Here is a 17887-nt window from a genome sequence, read left to right as displayed (position 1 = left end):
CGCTATCATCCTTCAGGAGACTCGTTTCACAAAACACTCCGTGTTTTACGTGCCTTTAAAAAAAAAAATAAGAGAAGAGAAAAAACAGTGACCCGTGGTCGCGGCTGGGACACATGGGTTACGGTCTCTGTTGCTTGTTACGACAGGCAAGTGCCACATTGTCTTGTAAAGCTGATCCCAGGTGACCTTGAAGGGTTTCATCCGGGCCCAGTTGCAGGCCTGTAGGGAAAACCGTGCTAGAATTTCCCTGTGCATCATCCGTGTCTTAAGTCCTCCATCACTGCATTAAACCGTGGTCTGCTGTGGGCTGTGCAACTAGATGTTGGCCCGACTTCTGAGCTCAGAGCCCCTCCTCGTAACCAGGCCCAGGAAGAGCCAGGCTTATTGCAAACTTGCAAGTCAACGTGCTGTAAACATGGGTCTGAGGTTAGACTATTGAATTCCATGAATATCAACAATCTGTCTTACCCCATTAATCAGGGGTTCACAATCTCTACAGTCTTCAGAGCCATGGGCCCGTCACTGACAATTCTCTGTCAAAGAGAAATGTAGTCATCTAGACATGAGCTTCAAGAGGAATTCTTTTCCCTTGTTGATTTGATGTAGGAAATGATTATTAGAAAATGTTGGCTTGCGTGGAAGTCCAGAGGGCTAGGGGGGAGGCCTCACTTTGGGGATGGTGGAGGCATGGGTGCCTTTTAGGGCTCTGCAAGTCCAAAGGAGTTCAGCAACTTGTAGGGTGGGGTCCTCCAGGCTCCCTGGGACCTATATCTAGAGCAGAGAAACTAACAATCCTTGGGTCACCCCCTCTACCCCGGGCGCTGTTACACTATGTGTGAATTATAGTTTCAAGACACAGAGGTTGTTTCAGTTCTGATCCTCCCAACTAAGGAAATGTGCTCCGTCCCTGGCAGGGAAGCACATGGATGACCTGGAGCCTGCGCTTCTTGAGTCTGGCCTCCCTGCTCCCCCGCCAGCCCCACCCTGTTCTGTAGCATCTTTGGAAAGGCAGCAGTTGGGAACATTTCCCTGAGAGCTGAGGAAGCTGCCGAGGGCCTGAAGGTCCCCCAGGGCAGCATCGTGACTTCTTGGCATGTGCAGATAAATCTTCCACCACAGAAATCTGGCTTATGTCAAAAAGGATGCCTGAAAGAATCCAAGTAGATCCTTCTCCTAGAAGACACACAGATGGTCAGCAGGCTCATGGAAAGGTGTTCGCGTCTCTCGGTAGATGAAATACAAAGGAAAAGCACCGTGAGTGGGTCTCACCTCACACCACGAGAGCGGCTGTTATCTCAAAGACGAGACACACGTCTGGCAGAGGAGGTGGAGGGAAGGGAACCTTGGGCACCCATGTAAGTCGGCACAGCCATGACGGAAAGCAGAATGGAGTGTCCTTAAAGAATTAAAAATCGGAATCCTATATGATCCAGGTAGCCCAATCCTGGGTTTTTACCCGAAAAATACAAAAGCACGATTTTAAGAGCCATGGGCACCCCCACATTTATGGCGGCACTATTCACAACAGCCAAGAGCTGGAAGCAACCCCTGTGCCCAGGAACAGAGGAGGAGGTAACCAAGGGTGGGCGATACACTCAGTGGAATATTACTCAGCTATAAAAAGTTGAAATCCTGCCATCTGCAACAATGTGGAGGTATCATGCTTAGTGAAATAAGCCAGAAGGAGAAAGACAAAACCAAATGATTTTACTTACATGTGGGAGATGGAGAAAACAAACAGAAGCTTCTTGTGAAGGGCCACCTCGAAGGCCGGCACCGCGGGTCCTCAGACCCAAACCTGCGATCTTGGTAGGCCACTGACTTTTCCACTTCCCCAGGCACCTCTTTTTTCTCTTTTCTTTGAAGCTGTAACCCTGCCTTGTGGAAAGATCCATGGCCTCGCCAGCTTCCCGTGTGCTGGTCAGCTGGCCAGCTAGAGCTCTGCCAGTTTCCATGGGGTCAATGTTTCCGCCAGGGCTGATGTTGCGTTAACACCCATGTTGCTGGACTCTGAGGTGGGGAAAGATGTTCACCATCAGATCAGCAGGCCCCATGGCCCCCAAAGACTGTCTATACCCCCATCCCAGGAGCTGGGCTTCCCGGTATCCAGCAGGCGCAGCTCCGGGGCCTCCTTACTCGGTGGGCAGTGTCTCTCTCAGCAGCTGTGCATGGATGCTCGGCTGGTCCTGGAATGAATTCCCTTGCTCCGCTACCGCAGCTGCTCGGACCACAGGGACCTCAGAGAGCTGAAGAGCTGCGTTGGCGGTGGATTGAGGCCACCAGGCCCCGGAGGTCAGGACCAGGTTCAACTCTGGAGGGCACACTCCATGAGTCTCCCCCCCCCACCTTTTTACAGTTATATTTCAGTCTAGTTTGCTTCCACAAGGTTGTTTGAAAACTACTGAAACCTGAAACTACCTGTCTTTTTCTTTCTTTCTTTCTTTTTGCCTACAAGATCTGGGGTGCAGGCCAAATATGTGGGTGGGGGGGGCGGTAAGAAGATTCACCAGAGACAGAGTAGGGAGTGGAACAGGCAGATTTATTGAAATACACTGCTGACAGGAGCAGCAGGCAAGACAGGAGTGGTCTACTCTGCCATGTGGGTCAGCTCCCTGGCTGGGGATCGAACTCAGGTCTTAGGTGGTGACAGCGCTGAGATTCCCTAGGCCACAGGCAGCCCGAAACCAGACTTTAGGAAAGTATTAAGAGACCTTGGATCACATAAAATTGTCTCATTTTATAGTCATCATATCTACGTGAAGCAGTAGGTCTCACTTCCATCACTGACCATACCAGGACCTGTCAGTGATTGGGTAGGGAGCACTGAACTGGTTTGCCAGAGGAGTTTTGGCACATGGAGTGGAGACACCACGTGCACGCCGTCACATGCCCTTTGGTTTACAATAGGAATATGAAAAATCATACCTTCTGCAGGATTATTAGAACGATGAGGTGAGTTAATATTTGTGAAACAATTAGACTCACATTAGATGCTTCATAAGGGCTTGTTAAACAGACATAAATAAATATGACTTTTTAAAATTGAGAAATTTAAGAGTTTGTTGCCTGAGAGACTTAAATGTAAATCATGGCGTGACCAAGTAATTTCTCCCTTGGTTTTTTTAGTGCAAAAGCTTATTTTTTGTTTTATTTACCACATCCATTTGGTTTCTGTATATACTGCTTTACATTTCACCCATATAGAGAAATCGTGTGGTATTTATCCTTCTCCATTTAGCTTATTTCACTTAGCATAATCTCCTCTCGGTCCATACCTGTTGTTGCAAATGGCAGGGTTTCGTCTTTTCTATGGCTGTATACTGTTCCATTGAGTGTATGTACCACAGTTTTATCCATTTTGGGCACTTTGGTTGTGTCCAGCTCTTAGCTATTACAAATAATGCCACAATAAGCCTGAGGGTACCTATATCTCTTTAAATTAGGGATTTGGGGGTAAATATTTTTTGGGTAAATATCCAGAAGTGGGATAACTGGATTGTAGGGGAAATCTGTTTTAAATATTTTTGCTTCCCATAATGCCTGTACCAATTTACATTCCCACCAAACTTTTTTTGATGATTTTTTTTGGCATTTCCATGAAGTGACTCTTCCCCCTGGATTGCTGGCACTGCACAGTCCCCGCTGCCTGTCCCCACAAGCTCCGCTGCTACCGCTGGTGCTATGCTTTACAGCTGCTCTCTCTGCCTCATTCATGTGGCCATGCATGATCCCTTCCTAACGTGGCACCAACAGGCTGTCATGTGCAAAAGCATCTCTGTTTTTGCACATCCACATAACCTAAGATGAAATGAGGTAGCCTCTACTCTGGCCTCCATGTATCCCTTCAAGGTCATCCCAAAGACCAGGTGACAGTCTGGCCTCAGCAGGTCCTGCTGGTTGGGGTCAGGATTATAAATTGGGGGTAGTGTGTTGATGGGTGAGGGGGGGCTAGAAGACACGTGTCTGCCAGCAGGAAGAAGGACGTGCTCCCGACCACGAGACTGACTGCACTCCCTTGCACTCCCTTGCACTCCCAGGAGTGTGAAGGTTGGGATAAAAGGAAAGGGGAACACTGAAGATGCCAGAACTACATTTTCCAGAGTAGCTCCTCACCCCATTGCGAGTTGATCCTCGGCCCTGGGTTTCATCAAAGACTGATATCTCAAAGTCAGCCGGGGAAGACGGCCTGACATCAAGTCCTCTCCAACAATTAGGGGGCCTGATCAGGGTGATGCCTGTCCGGCCTCCATTGGAACTTTGAGGTGGTGTGCGTCTATGCAGACATGCTCAGAAAAAGTTCTTGCCTCGAAATTGAATCCAGTTCCTCTTTTCCTGTGTTTGCTTTGCAATCCACCCTTGGAAGGGAAAGTCGATGTAGGAAAGCAATAATTCTCCAAGGCACACCGCTTCAATTAAGAGATAGGGAAATCCAGGGGGCCCGGGACCTTTCAGGGGGCCAACCGCAGATTAATGGATGTTAAAGAATGCTGCATGCAGGCCGGGATGGCTGATTTATGTCTGTCCACGTAGTCCGAAGCATTTAACTCACGGGCTTCCTTAATCATAGCAAGATTACCCGACTGCTTTCACTAGGGGGGGATGGGGTGAGAGGGTCTGTTTATTTGGTGGAGACTTAATAACTTACTTTATTACAATGCCCTCAGCTTAAGCTTTTTGTAAAGGGAGAGCCATTTCTATCCAGCCCCTCTGTGTCTCCCTTTCTCCAGTTCCACGGATACCCTCCTCAGCTACTCTTAATATATGAAACCTTTTCTTCCTTTGAGCCTGAGATTGTCCAGGCTCCACGCACCTCAATCCCAGGTGTATTTCACTCAGGACATCAGCTTAGCCGTTTAGTTCATGGAAGGGGGAGGAGAAGGCAGAGGCCTCAGGCATTCCCGAGGAGAAAGCCAGGGCCCGAGCCGCTCGTTATTTCTTTTCATTCATTCATTTCACCCACAGGAATTTACTTGCACCTACGATGTGGTGGCTCAGTGCTAGGCCCGAGAGACTTGGGAATAAATGCATTTCCCCTTGTCATATGAGCTCACAGACTCATGGGGAGACAAGGAGGAAATCAAGGCTGGCGGTAGCACGAGCGGCCCGGAGGAAACGTTCCAGGGCGCGGGCCGAGCTGGATGGCAAGGGCAGGTGGGCCTCTAGCCGGGGCCAGCTGGGCCACGTGGGGGTGTCGGGAACGCAGCTGACCCAAGCTGCTGCAGGGCGCCCAGGCTGCACGGGACACAGTGGGGTGGGGGTGGGTCAGCGAAGCAGACAAAGGGTCCTACAGGCAGTGCATGCGATATGGGGCTCTGCTCTGAACCCCCTTTGAGGCCTCACTGTATTAGGTCTGCCCCAGCCGTGGCTGAACAAGGAGACGCAGAGTCCTGGCACGACTGCCCAGGATAGGGGACGCCGCCGCCGCCGGGCATGGGGTGGGGCGAGTTGAACACAGTGACCACTCTCTTCTGGCCGATGAGCCACAGCTCTCTGAAGTCCTGATACAAGATCAATGTCGTGCAGAGCCGTTTCTCTGCACCCCCTTCCTTCTTCTCACAGACCCACCTCCCTACTATTCCTTCAGGAATTCAGGCCTGCCGTGTCCCTATGGCAACCGGGGAAGCCACTTTGTGGGGGTGACTGTCATTTGAATTGAACATCAATCAACTCATTCAATTAAACACTTTGACTTTTTCTTTTGTTTATTGCTGAATTAAGTGGTTCTGCTGAATGTGTCGGAGCTCTGATGTCTTATAGACCTGAAGTTACATAAGTTTGTGAAAGCCGTTTGCAACAGCAAATTATAAATAATAGGGCATTTACAATATAAGGACAGTGGATTATTATATTTCAAATGTTCTAGAAATTAAGCCAACTTTTTACACTAAATATCGGTAACTAAAAGGAAAATATTAGCTTATACATCAGGGTTACAATACAGCCATCGTTTTAAGGAAAAACGTTTCATTGTGAAAGAATGCTAGCTCATAAATATCAAATGAAGAGTCAAATTAGAAAACCACCCCACAAAAGCAAACATTGTTTAAAAATGAACAACGATGTAAAAAAGGTATAAATAAAATATTTTTAAAAAGATGTCTGGATCAAGAAGATGTGGCACATATACACAATGGAATACTATTCAGCAATCAAAAAAGATAAACTCATGCCATTCGCAGCCACATGGATGGAGCTGAAAGGAATTATGCTCAGTGAAATAAGCCAGAAGGAAAAAGAAAAATGTCGGATGGTTTCACTTATAGCAGGACTATAAGGGAACCAAATAAGACATCAGGGGAAAAAATAATAACAATACAAAGCACAACAAAACAAAACAAAAACAAGCAGACAGTTATAAGCCAGAGACATCCTGCAGGGGAGGAGGCGGGAGAGGGATCAGAGGGAGGGAGGGAGGCGCACAGGGGACTGAGGTGATGGTGCACGGGTGCATGGGTGAAGGAAACTCTATGGGGACTACACCTGGGGGAGGGAAGCAAATATTGTTTAAAAATGAACAATGATGTAAAAAATATAAAAATAAAATATTTTTTTTAAAAATGACAAAAAAGAAAACCACCAAAACACTGAAGTTTCTTGGTAGTTTTATAGACTGGAGTGAAATAATCGATTGGGTCAAGGATCATCAATGGTGGTAGAAGCATTCAGGGAAGAGTTGATGGGAAACCTGCAAATCCACAGGTGTGAAGTGTTGCTGCATAAATGACCCACTAGTGCTGGGTGAAAAGACAGCCTCTGCAAGGACAGAGGTCCTGGTACCCTCCTCAGCCCAGGCACCGATCTCCCATGCCACTCTGATGGGTTACGAAGCACACAGCATCAGGGCAAAAATGCTTCACCTGAAATTGACCAAGGCTTAAGCTCTGCCAGTGTACTGGAAATAAGGGGGCTACGGGAATCAAAGGGGTAGCAGGTGGCCGGTGAAGACAAGGAATCCAGTCGGGGCCCAGAGGAGTGTATTCTAGAGATGTTCCCTCACGTATACAGTGATAAAGTGTCATCACTCCATTACTATAGTACGCCTGTCATTTACCTTTAATTCAACCACACCAGCAACAACGAAACAGATTCTGGCAAAGGTGACAAAGTATTAACGACTGTTAGATCTGGAGGGTGAGTACACAGGTTCAGCCAACGAGGGTGCACATGGACAGTGGGGCCCGAGACTGTCCTGGACAGCTGAGGGGGATGGCAGGCTGGACCGGCTAGGTCTGTGCAATCACACTCTGCGATGCTTGATGATGGCACAACAAAATCACCTGAGGATGCTTTTCTCAGAGTGTAGACCGCCATGAAGTGACCCGAGATGCATATGGGTGCTCATTATGCCATCTTCTCTTTTCTGCATGTCTGCAAGATTTCACAATCAAGAGCAAAAGCTCATGGCCCGGAGAAGGCCAGCTCCCCGTCGGCAGACAAAAACACTGGATGACAGCGCCTTTCCCCAACTGTCTGAACATCTCTGTGTACACTCCTGGGGCTTTTGTGAAAACAGCAAAACATCGCAGAAATAGTGCCAGGTCTGGAAGTTGTGTTCCCCACGACACCCTTCCTGCAGTAGATTAATAAAAGTAGCTATGTCGGGTGTGGTTAAAACTATGGTGGGCAGTGCAATTACAAGCATGCTTTTACACCTCCTCCCGCAGCTCTCCCCACGCAGACTTTGCTCGCTGGGGCGCTGAGGCTGCTAACGGCTTTCTGCGCAGGGCTCCCCACGCGCGCGGCCGGCGGTCAGAGTGGCCGCGTGGGTCAGCAAGGACCAGCACTGGCTCTCTCCACTTGGGTTGTGGACCCGGGGCTCAGAGCAGGCCTAGGGCTGGGCTGTTTCCAGCTGTGCAAGGGGGAGATGTCAACCGCACACTGAAAAGATGGGGGTGTCTGCAATGGAATCTCTTCTGGGGCTGAGGAACAGTCAGCTCCAGGTGCCCCGGCTGACAGACGGACCCTGCCAAATTCCGATCTCCAGACTGGAAATTCCAGGATCGTGCTGGTACCGGTGAGTGACGTTTTCTTGGAATGTCCCCAGGAATTATAAAGCATGCTCTCCACCCCTACATGTCTAAGGTATGAGGGGGAAAGGTCAACACATAGAAAATTTAAATTATCATAAAAACATCACTCTGGATTGAACCGGGAAGAACCCGCAAAGGATGGAGCTGGGCTGAATGGGCTCAATCCCGCTTCTCAAGGACCCCCCTCCTCCCTCCTTGAAATCAGACCTGGCCGCGGAATTGCCAAGTCCTGCCGGCCCCGAAGCACAGCAGGCTTTGTTTTACGGGCGTCTCTTTATGATTCTGTAATCTGCAGCGTTCAAGGGGACCTTTTGCAATTTGGTGCCATGCTCGCTGGGCTCGTTACCCCAGGCTTTTACGGCCTGAGCTGGGGTTTGTTTGGTTTGGTTTGGGGGTCGCTATGTAATTCCAGCCCCGGAGCCATGGGCATCTGTGCGGGGGGCTCGCACGGGTTGTGGACGTGTGAACTGGATCCACAAATGGCAGGGAGCACCCCCTGGGAGCACCCTGCTGCCTCCTAACTGGGCTTGACGTGTTTAATTAGCGCCCTGCTCTCAAGTTCTACCTGTTCTTCCTCTCCGACGTGCTTTTGCAAAGAGCACACGTGTTGTGAAGGTTTGGATCCCGCCTGTGAGTTCTGAAATCATAGCCCTGTTGGAAATTTTTAGAATTTTTTTTCACATTCAATTGTTTGGAGTACAAGAAAACGGATAGAACAGTTTGTACCGTGCGTAGTGGAATTGCTTCTAACACAAAGAAACGACCTTTTCCTTTCAAGCGAAACGGCAAGAGTTTGATTGAAATAACTTTGTTTCTGTTCAGTTTCCAGAGGACCCAGGGAACAAAAGTTTTCGAAGTCATTGGCCCTTTTCCCGACGCTTGGCTCCCTGCCTCTCTACCCCTTCCCCACACTTCATCTTTAGTTATCGGTCGAGACAGTTTTGAGAAATAAAGTCGTATTCAGCAAGAAAAGGCAAACTGAAAAGCAGACATTCTTGTCTCTCCCTAAGAATAAAACGGACCAGGGAGGCCACAATGTTATCTTAGAAAATCCTCCTGACCATCTTCTCTTGTTCTAGAACTGAAGCATCTGCTTTTGCAAGTGAACCCAGATCGCCGACGCCTGCCACACTGTCTGTCACCTCCTCAGCCATCAGGCAACGTGCAGGGGCTTCCCTCTGGGTCTATCAGCTTAATTGACCTTGAAGTTTAATGATGTCAAACCGTGACCATCAGCCAAGAACAACTGCTCACACGAGTCGAGTCCTTGCTGCACTCCAGGGGCTTATACTAATTCACATTATCTCCACAACTGCCCTGTGAAGTGACACATCTGTCCCCATTTCACAGATGTGATTTGGGGGCCCAGGAAGGTTACATCATCTCCATCTAGTTAGTGGCAGGGGTGGAGTCTGAATCCCGGAGGTGTGGCTCCAGAATCCATGTTCTTAGTCACCAGCTCAGACAACCTCACAGATGCCTTAGCAAAAGGAACCCGTAACCCCATAAGCAGGAGACCCTGTGTGCAGTGTGGACAGTGGACACAGATCTGCGGGGCTAGGGGAGAGGTATGCTATTCACCAGAAGCACAGACAATGTTTATCAGCAGAGACAGACACTCTCAAACACAGTTCTCATGATTTCATAAATGGTTGTGGGCTTGAACGTGGACAGATCACACAGCTGGGGATGAAGTATAACTGGCCCACTTGCTCCCTAAGACAAGGGGCCATTTTGCTTTCAGAGCTCAAACAGCATCACCCACCTTTCTGGTGAGCTGAGCTCCCAGACCCTGTCTGGAAATGTGTCGGAGCCTGTCTTCCCTTCGAGACTGATCTCGCTATTGAGCTACATGAAGGGCCAGGGATGCCACAATAATATTATCTTAGAAAATAGATAGTGTGGCTGTGTATCCAAAATGACTATCTCATTCCACGTTTTAAATAGTTCAAAGTAAACAAACCATTGCTTCTTCCCAAAGTAACGCATTGCTGACATCCTCTGGAGTCCAGATATAAAACCCATCGAGATTCTGGTCGCTGACCTAGAACAGCCCAGGGAATGAACCATCCAATCTACCTGTGGAGAAGCACAAAGGTCTCTTGCTCTTTCCTTCCTCACATCTTTTCTCCTTTTACCTGCTTTCCCATCCTAGCCCCGATTCACACACCTGCTCTAATTATTTTAACCTCCCATGGTTGCCAGAGAATCCAACCTCGAGATAAAATTAAACAGAGATGCCATCTGCAAATCGTGAGTGCTACTCACCTTGTTGGCGTGTCCCCGGCCTGTCCGGCACTACCTCTGAATATCCCTCCGGGAGCCTCTGAAGCATCTTACTCAGCCTTGCAGATGCCCCTGGGCTCCTGCCTGGTGGGGTTGCCGTGTCTTTCTCCGTAGCTCCCCTCTGCTTGACCTCACCTGGCCTGCAGTTGGGCTTCCTGTGCCCCTGCTTCCCAGGGCCGCGGGACACCCGCTCCTGCACGGCAGGCTCTCAGATCTCCGGACAATCCAGGCTGTGGCACAACTAGTTTCAGCTATGAAGACTGTCCTTTCAGGACGTGCATCCCCACACTGTCCACCCTAGAAAAGGGCCAGTGTGTCTCTGGCCCAGCTTAAAGAGTCACTATTCTCTTAACAAAAGGCCAATCAAATAATAAGGTGGTTTCACTGACGTGTCTCCCAGCTCGGATGACCTGTTTTCTTAGGCCTCATTGTTGCTGGCCAATGCTACGCCTCTTGGTGTTCAAGTTCAGAAAAAGCCCACACTGAGAGTGACAAGAGAAAATAGGAAAATATCCAGTGGGAAAGCAAGGGTGTGAAGAGGGGCCTGTGGAAGAAAAACATACAGCAGAAAGGTCAGCACTGAGACCCAGCAAGGCAGGGACAGGTGGCTGGGGTGAAGTTCCCCCAAGAGGTAGAGGGACACACAAGGAAGTGACTCCCTAAAAAAAGTGAAAGCCAAGAAAACACAATAGCATCAAATAATAATAATAAGAAGAAAAGAAAAGAAGTAGAACTTAAAGATTAAGGTTGAAGCAGTGTTGTTGCGTGAGAAAGGTGAAAGAAGCTTCTCCCCTCCATCTGCTTTCTGCCTGGGTAATTTTCCAAAGACCGTCCATCTCCATTTTCCCAATGGGTCTCATCCAAATGACCGAAACCAGGCAGGTATTATGGTCTCAGTTGTTCAGCTAAAGACTGGAGTCTAGAAAGGTCTAGAAAGCCTCAGTATCTTGCCCAATGTTCTTCTAGAGCTTGACCTAGAGCATGACGTGCTCCTCCCTGGCCATTGCTCCCCCCGCCTTGCACATCATGTCCTTCAGTCCAGTCCAGGGCTGATCACAGCTCACTAGGTGCACGACTCCATAGTGAGCAGCTATTCAACATGGCAGACTGGGAACCTAACTGGTCTTTGCGGGTGGGCAGGTCTGGGGTTCAGTCCCAGCTCTGCTATTTATTAACTGTGGACTTACAGGAGTGCCATGTCCTCTGAGTTTGTCTGGATCTTAAATGAGGTGGGAAAGACCTTAAAGCAGAACTAAGCGCAAGAATAGGTGTGAAATCCCTCGGGCTGAGCTTTACCTTCCGTGCTTATCAAGGGCCCCAAAATTTCCCCTTTCTGTATCGCGCACTTCCAAGTCTTCCAACACCACCAAGCAATTTCCCACTTCTCAGCAGACACCTACTGGCTGTCTGACATATTTGATTCAACTCTGACACTAACCACCTAGAAACAGCATGAATCTCATGGGTTAAGGGCTCAGTCTCAGAGGCTGCCCCCCCAGACACCAATCTCCAATCCGCATTGTCAGTCTGTAGACGGGGTAGCTGATTGAAGGGCGTAACTTACGCAGAGTTAGACTCTACAGCGTATTTCTTCACTGCACAGTTGGCTGAAGTGGAAATTTGGCAACAGTTTGGTGGATTCTCTACAAGGTGGAGAGCCAAAAAGAAGTAGGAGAAAAAGCTACAAACTGACAATAAAACCCCAAGATATCTTGATAATAGGGAAGTAGAAAAGGGGTAAGCGAGAGCGTTCATAACAAATCACTATGGCAAAAAGCACGAAAGTATAAATATTGACTCCCCAACCTTCCCTAGCTTCTGGTTTGACTCCCACCCCCTCATTCAGCTACTACTGCTGGGCCTGTATGTGCCAGGCCGGTTCTAGGTGCAGAGGCTACTGCAGGGTTTAAACAGAAAGAGAACCCCGGCCTCGCTGAAGCTTGTCTTCTGGTGGGGTGTGACCAATTGCAAGATAAATGAATAAAATTCCAGCAGCAAGGGAGTGATCAATGCTGAAGAACTATCAGAGTAACAAGGAACCAAGAAACAAGGAACCATCAGAGGAACAGTGAGGAGCAAACCTCAAACCAGTGAATGATGTCCTGAATGGACTCCACCCCATTTCCACACTGACGAGATCGCAAGCACCAAGGACTACAGCTCCCAGCATGCTGTGAAGCTGGATCCCTGGTGGGGGCTGCTGGAAACGGGGGGCAGAGTTGAAAGATCACGCTGAGCTTAAAACTGGGCACATACATGATCTCTCATTCTTGTTTTTCTGGCTTCAACTTTGTATCCTGGTGTCTCCGCTCAGATAATATTGCTGGTAGGTTTTATCAGCTAATAAATCTCCTCTCCACCCCTTCCCTCCCAATCTTTTGTATATAAAGTTTTATTTTTTATTTTTTTAAAGATTTATTTATTTATGCATACAAGGACTGGGGTACAGGCCAGAGGTGTGGAGGGTGAGAGGATTTGCAGAGACAGAGTGGGGAGCAGAACAGGTGGATCTACTGAAACACACTGCTGAGGGGAGCAGCGGGGTGACAGGAGAGGTCTGCTGTGCCGTGAGGGTGGCTCCCTGACCGGCTGGGGATCAAACTCGTGCTGCAGAGGCTGCTGATAGCTTCATAGGTTGTGTCTTAACCCCTTGCGCCACAGGGCAGGCCCCTGTATATAAACTTTTTTAAAAATTCTCTGCATGTCTGCCTCTGGGTCTTGTCCCGAGTTCTTAAGCACACTGGTGAGATTCACAACCAAAGTCACCCCCGCTCCCCCAGGGCTGCCCTGTAACTGGGCCATTCTCAAGTTTCGTAAGAGCCAAACAGATCCCAGGAACATTCCCACAAGCTGGCAGTGCTCAGAGAATCTACCTCCAGCTCGAAGCAGAACCAGACCAGCCCAGGGCGGGAAATGCAACCAATCACCAGGCCACAAACTTTCCACCAATCAGAACTGCACTGACTGGAAGTCTCGTTTGCATAAAGTGGACCTGGGTGGTGACTGGCCCCTCCCTTTTTACCCATCTCAGCCTCTCCCAGCTCCTTGAACACACTGCTCAGGTGCTTCTTGGGTCTGTGTCTTCCAGACTCCAGCTCTGAATCCCAGCATAGCATTTGCTGTAAGACTGGCGCTATGAGCCTTCACCTATGACACGTGCGATCACAGGCTTGCTGGCCAGACTTTAATTTCTCCTTCCCCAGGAGAAAAATACCCTTCCCCGGCAGGTAGGAAGGTTCCAGGCTGTCACACCTTTACAGAAAATGGCAGAAGACCTCGCAGTCATGGTAGTGTGCAGACCAAGGCCTAAAGTGTTTTGCTAGCTGTCTGGGTATCACGTAGCTAGTCAGGTAGACATGTAAAACTCACTGTCACATTGTATAAATATGCATCCTATTGGTTCTGCTTCTCTGCAGAACCCTCTCTGCTCCCTACCGGGACATAGTTGGGGACATCAGTGCAGTGTCTGGGTCTTGCCAGCAGCAAGGTCCTGTGGTTGATGCAGGATCGGCCCCCAGGGGCCTGGCCAGGCAGGCTGCTATGGAACAGAAGGGCTCACAGGCCAGGTCACGACGCTGCTATCGAAGAGTAGATTGAATCAACTCAAAACAAGCTTCGAGGCGTGGGGTAGAGCTCTGGCGTGGTTGATTCACTCTGGATTGGGTGCCTTGAGTTGAAGGAAGCACACACCTGAGCCCTGGGCTGTGGGATGTTCGTACGCGCTGGCTCCTCTGGCTGCTTAGCCTGCCGCCCTGACAGTGCTTCAAGGTCATGGTTATCGTCACGGTCATGGTCACGGTTATGGTCCCAGGAACAAATGTCACAGTTCAGGGGAGGCTTTGGGGGCAGCAGGCACCCTGACTCTGCTGAAGAATCTCAGGAGAAAGCTCCCTCAGCCAGTAGCTTGTGCTTGACAGTTAGCTGCTGAGTGCGGGCGTTTGTTTGAGTGTCTTGGGCAGAGCGCAGGTGGGGCCATGGGGGGCGGCACCACCATGGGTGACTGAGTTAAGAGCTGGTAAATGCTGAGTTCCTGTGTATTTTGGCTTCTAACTCACAAATTATCTGACTAAAAGGTCTCATCAGCCAATTGCATCTATACCTGGTTTCATCTATTCTCCTGGTTCATTTTTCTTAATTCCTCTAGAAAAATCAAAATATATATTGTGATATTGCATATTACAATATGCAGATAATTACTGCAGATTCAATGAGAGAGAAGGTAGAGAAAATGCTGATTTACCTATTTTGAGAAACTTCCTATGCAAAGATCATGCTTATTTGTGCATTTGTTGCTTCAAGTCAATGCCCTGGATTGTGGATGAAGGCACAGCCAGTAGTTTTTCTTTAAGGAAGGTTAGAATCTGCTTTTGTATTCAATGGATGCCAGAGCCGTGAACAGAAAAATGAACATGACCTTTGAGCAATGGGAAGACATTTTAGCAGGTGACACATTTTGATTAGAAAAATGCAAAGGAAAGGAGAGAAGAGCAAAGCGCGTGCTGTGAATTCAGCCTCCACCGAGGACAGGACGGGCGGGGGACGGAAGCAGAGGTGTGGCGGGAAGGAACGAGACATTGTGCAATAAATTAGAGGGAGACACAGATGCAGATGCAAGTTATAAATCCCATAAAGGAAAAATAATAGATTAGGAGTGAGAAACAGGAAGGCTGAGAGGTGTTGCCTGAATGACTACACTGAGTGAAGGAAACATTCCACAACAGGATTAGGCAGAAGAATGCAACTTGCCCCCGTAGCCCCTCACCCAGCCTGAATTGGCAGGAAAGATATTCTGCTTGAGAACAGTCTTAGCCATTTTTCAACAATAGAATTAGCCATTTTGGAAGGCAGGGGTACTCATAAGTAGCCTCTATCTGGACGATCAGGGAGCAGAATGCAGAATAGACGCCACAGGCAGCCACAGATTCCCCAGAGGAGAGGGGAAGAAGCAGAGGTGAGACTCAGGCCTATGCTGGATGCTGAGAATTCAAAAGCCCAAGGTCAAATCCAGCTGCTCATCTCCCCTCCACCATGCAAGGTCCTCAGCACTGCTCCAGCCAGCCTTGACCCAATCAAACCACGGCACCTCAGACCAGGAATTTGACTTAAGCTCTATTTACCACAAACTGGCTCTAAGGTGTGGGCCCTGAATCACTGGGACTGGAAGCTTCTCTTCACAGCACATTTCATCACCTTGGCAGTTAACCTTGGTAGTGGCATAGCAGAACCACAGCTCAGGGCCCCGCCTTGCCCCCGCCGCCCCCGCCCCGTCCCCAACAATGTTGAGTGACAACAGAGCTCCTGGCAGAGGCTCGGCTCCTCAGCATCTTCTGGAAGGATACAAGGACACTCCATGACGATTGTCCACCCTGAACCTGCTGGGTGCCTGCACTGCCCCTTCCCAGTCCTCCTTGGTGTGGTTAAGCTGACAGTTGAAGGCAGGTCTCCTTCCTGCCAAATGGGAAGCCTGGGGGGAGAGCGGGGGCTGCTGGACCCGAGGGAGGGAAGGACGAAGGGAAGCACAGGGCATGCAGGCTCACGCCTCCTGAACAACCTCCGGGGCCCTGCCTGGACACTCTTCACAGCAGTCCCGGTGGATTCTAGGTATTTTCTCAGGCAAATCACTCTAATCAGGGACGCGGTTGGGACGACTGAGGAGGCCATTCCTTCTCTTCTTTCCACCAAAGGCAACCTACCTCCCCCGCCGCTTCCAGGGCCCACGGGTGGCGCGTGCTGGGCCTTGCCATCCCAAATGCTCGCGGGCAGGATCCCTGCTGCTTCTCCTAGCTCCCGCTGTCTGCTGGCAGCCCTGGGAGCTCCTGGCTCCACGTCCCTTGGGCCTCTGTCCTGGGCCCACGCTTTCCCCTTCTGTTGAGGACACTGAGCACGGCGTTTAGGACCCAAATCCAGGATGACCTTGTCTTAATTTGAAGACATCTGCAAACAGCCCATTTCCCAATCAGGCCACAGTCTGAGCTTCTGGGGGGACTGGAATCTTGGGGGGGTGGTGAGTATTCAGTCCTGTCCAAAACCTTCAGGGTGACGAGCGCTGGAAGGCTGAGCTCTGCGTGCAGCCAGCGCCAGCCGCGGTCTCCTCGCTCCCTCTCCAAAGCGCTCTGGACACCTGGTCTGACGCAGGCAGAGCTCACCTCTCAAATAAAGGAACTTTCCAGAGCTACAATAGACAAGGACCTGGGTGAGCAGTGCCTGTGGGCCCGGCCAGGCTGGGGAAGCCCCTGGGGACCCCTCCCGGTGAGGGAGTTCATGTTCAGGACTCCCGGCTCTCCCTGTCCATCATTCAGACCTTCCTCCTGACTGGTCACTTTGAAAGGAGAGACAGGTCAACTGGGTGGGTTGGTCCCTGGAGAACATTGTGGTGGGTAGGCCCCAGCCCACCACATACACCCCTGCCTAAAGTTGGCCTTCAGCACCAAGGAGCTTGTTAAGCTACACTTAATCGGTGATGCAGGGGGCCCTCGGAGTGTCTGGCCTTCTCCTACCATCCTCACCTCTTCAGAACTCGGCCGTGGAAGACCCGGCCATTTACCGGGTACCCCAAAGGCCTCTGCAACATGCAACGCTTGTTTTAACACTACTTTTTTCCAACTTTGAACACAACCTGGTCACATCAGCCTCAGTCCCTTAATGTGCCTACGAAGACACACAAGGTGAAAAGGAGAACCCAGCCCAAGGCCAGCTTGAACCCTCCGTCAAGGCCAGCAGCCCACTGATTTCCCCCGGAACGGCTGCCGTGCATTCCAAATACGGCAACAAAGGAGCCAGACCGGGTTGTGAATAGCTTGGGGAAAATGAGCTAAACACCGAAATCTCAAAGGAGAGGAAGCTGGGCCACCCGCTCTGCTCCGGTTCACTGTCGCGGAGGCTGTTTCTCTGCCCCAGGCTTCCCCGATTCTGTTTGCAGAAATGTACAAACACAGCCAGCAAAACCTTTGCCGGTGGAAAGGCCTGGATCAATACGGGTAACAGAAGAAGGAAGAAAAGCGAAAAGAAAAGATTTTATCAAGCCTGTTGACTTTAAATGTTCCTTAAAGACCTGCACAAACACACCTGCTTCTTCAGAGCCAGCAGAGCGCAGGGCAAACATGTCTCTCCTTGAAAAGAAATGGGGGAGAACAGACATGGCCAGTCTCCCCAGGAGGTGCTGGCGGCTCAGCCGCTGAAAGCGTAGAAGCTTAATCTTCAGGTCAAAAAAGTTTGAAAACCAGTGATCGCTGTGTGTCCAGGGCTCTGAATTAACCCTGCATCTCGCCAGGAACAGGGGTGAGCCGGGAATGTTCACAGTGGGGCCCCGGGGTGGGAGGGTGAGAGGCTTGAGTTGTCCCATCTGCCCATTTCTGTGGTGTAAATATTTTCGGGCCGCGCTTCTGAGCTCCTGATGTGACTCGCTGAGGAGGGGGCGGGGAAGATGTGAAGTGGAATGAGGTTCCTTCCTCCCTCTCGGATGCCGTGCACGCGGCTCCCCTGCCAGAGCCCGGGCTTGAGCAAATGTGCTAAAGTCATTAGGTAATGATAAAGTTGGAGCATTTATTACCTTTACTTTTAATAAAATTTAT

The sequence above is a fragment of the Talpa occidentalis genome, unplaced genomic scaffold (assembly GCF_014898055.3).
Source record: "Talpa occidentalis isolate TD23 unplaced genomic scaffold, MPIMG_talOcc4v2.1 talOcc4.4, whole genome shotgun sequence".
Lineage (NCBI taxonomy): Eukaryota > Metazoa > Chordata > Mammalia > Eulipotyphla > Talpidae > Talpa > Talpa occidentalis.
The sequence above is the reverse complement of the archived record's forward strand: the minus strand, read 5'-3'. Positions refer to the sequence as shown.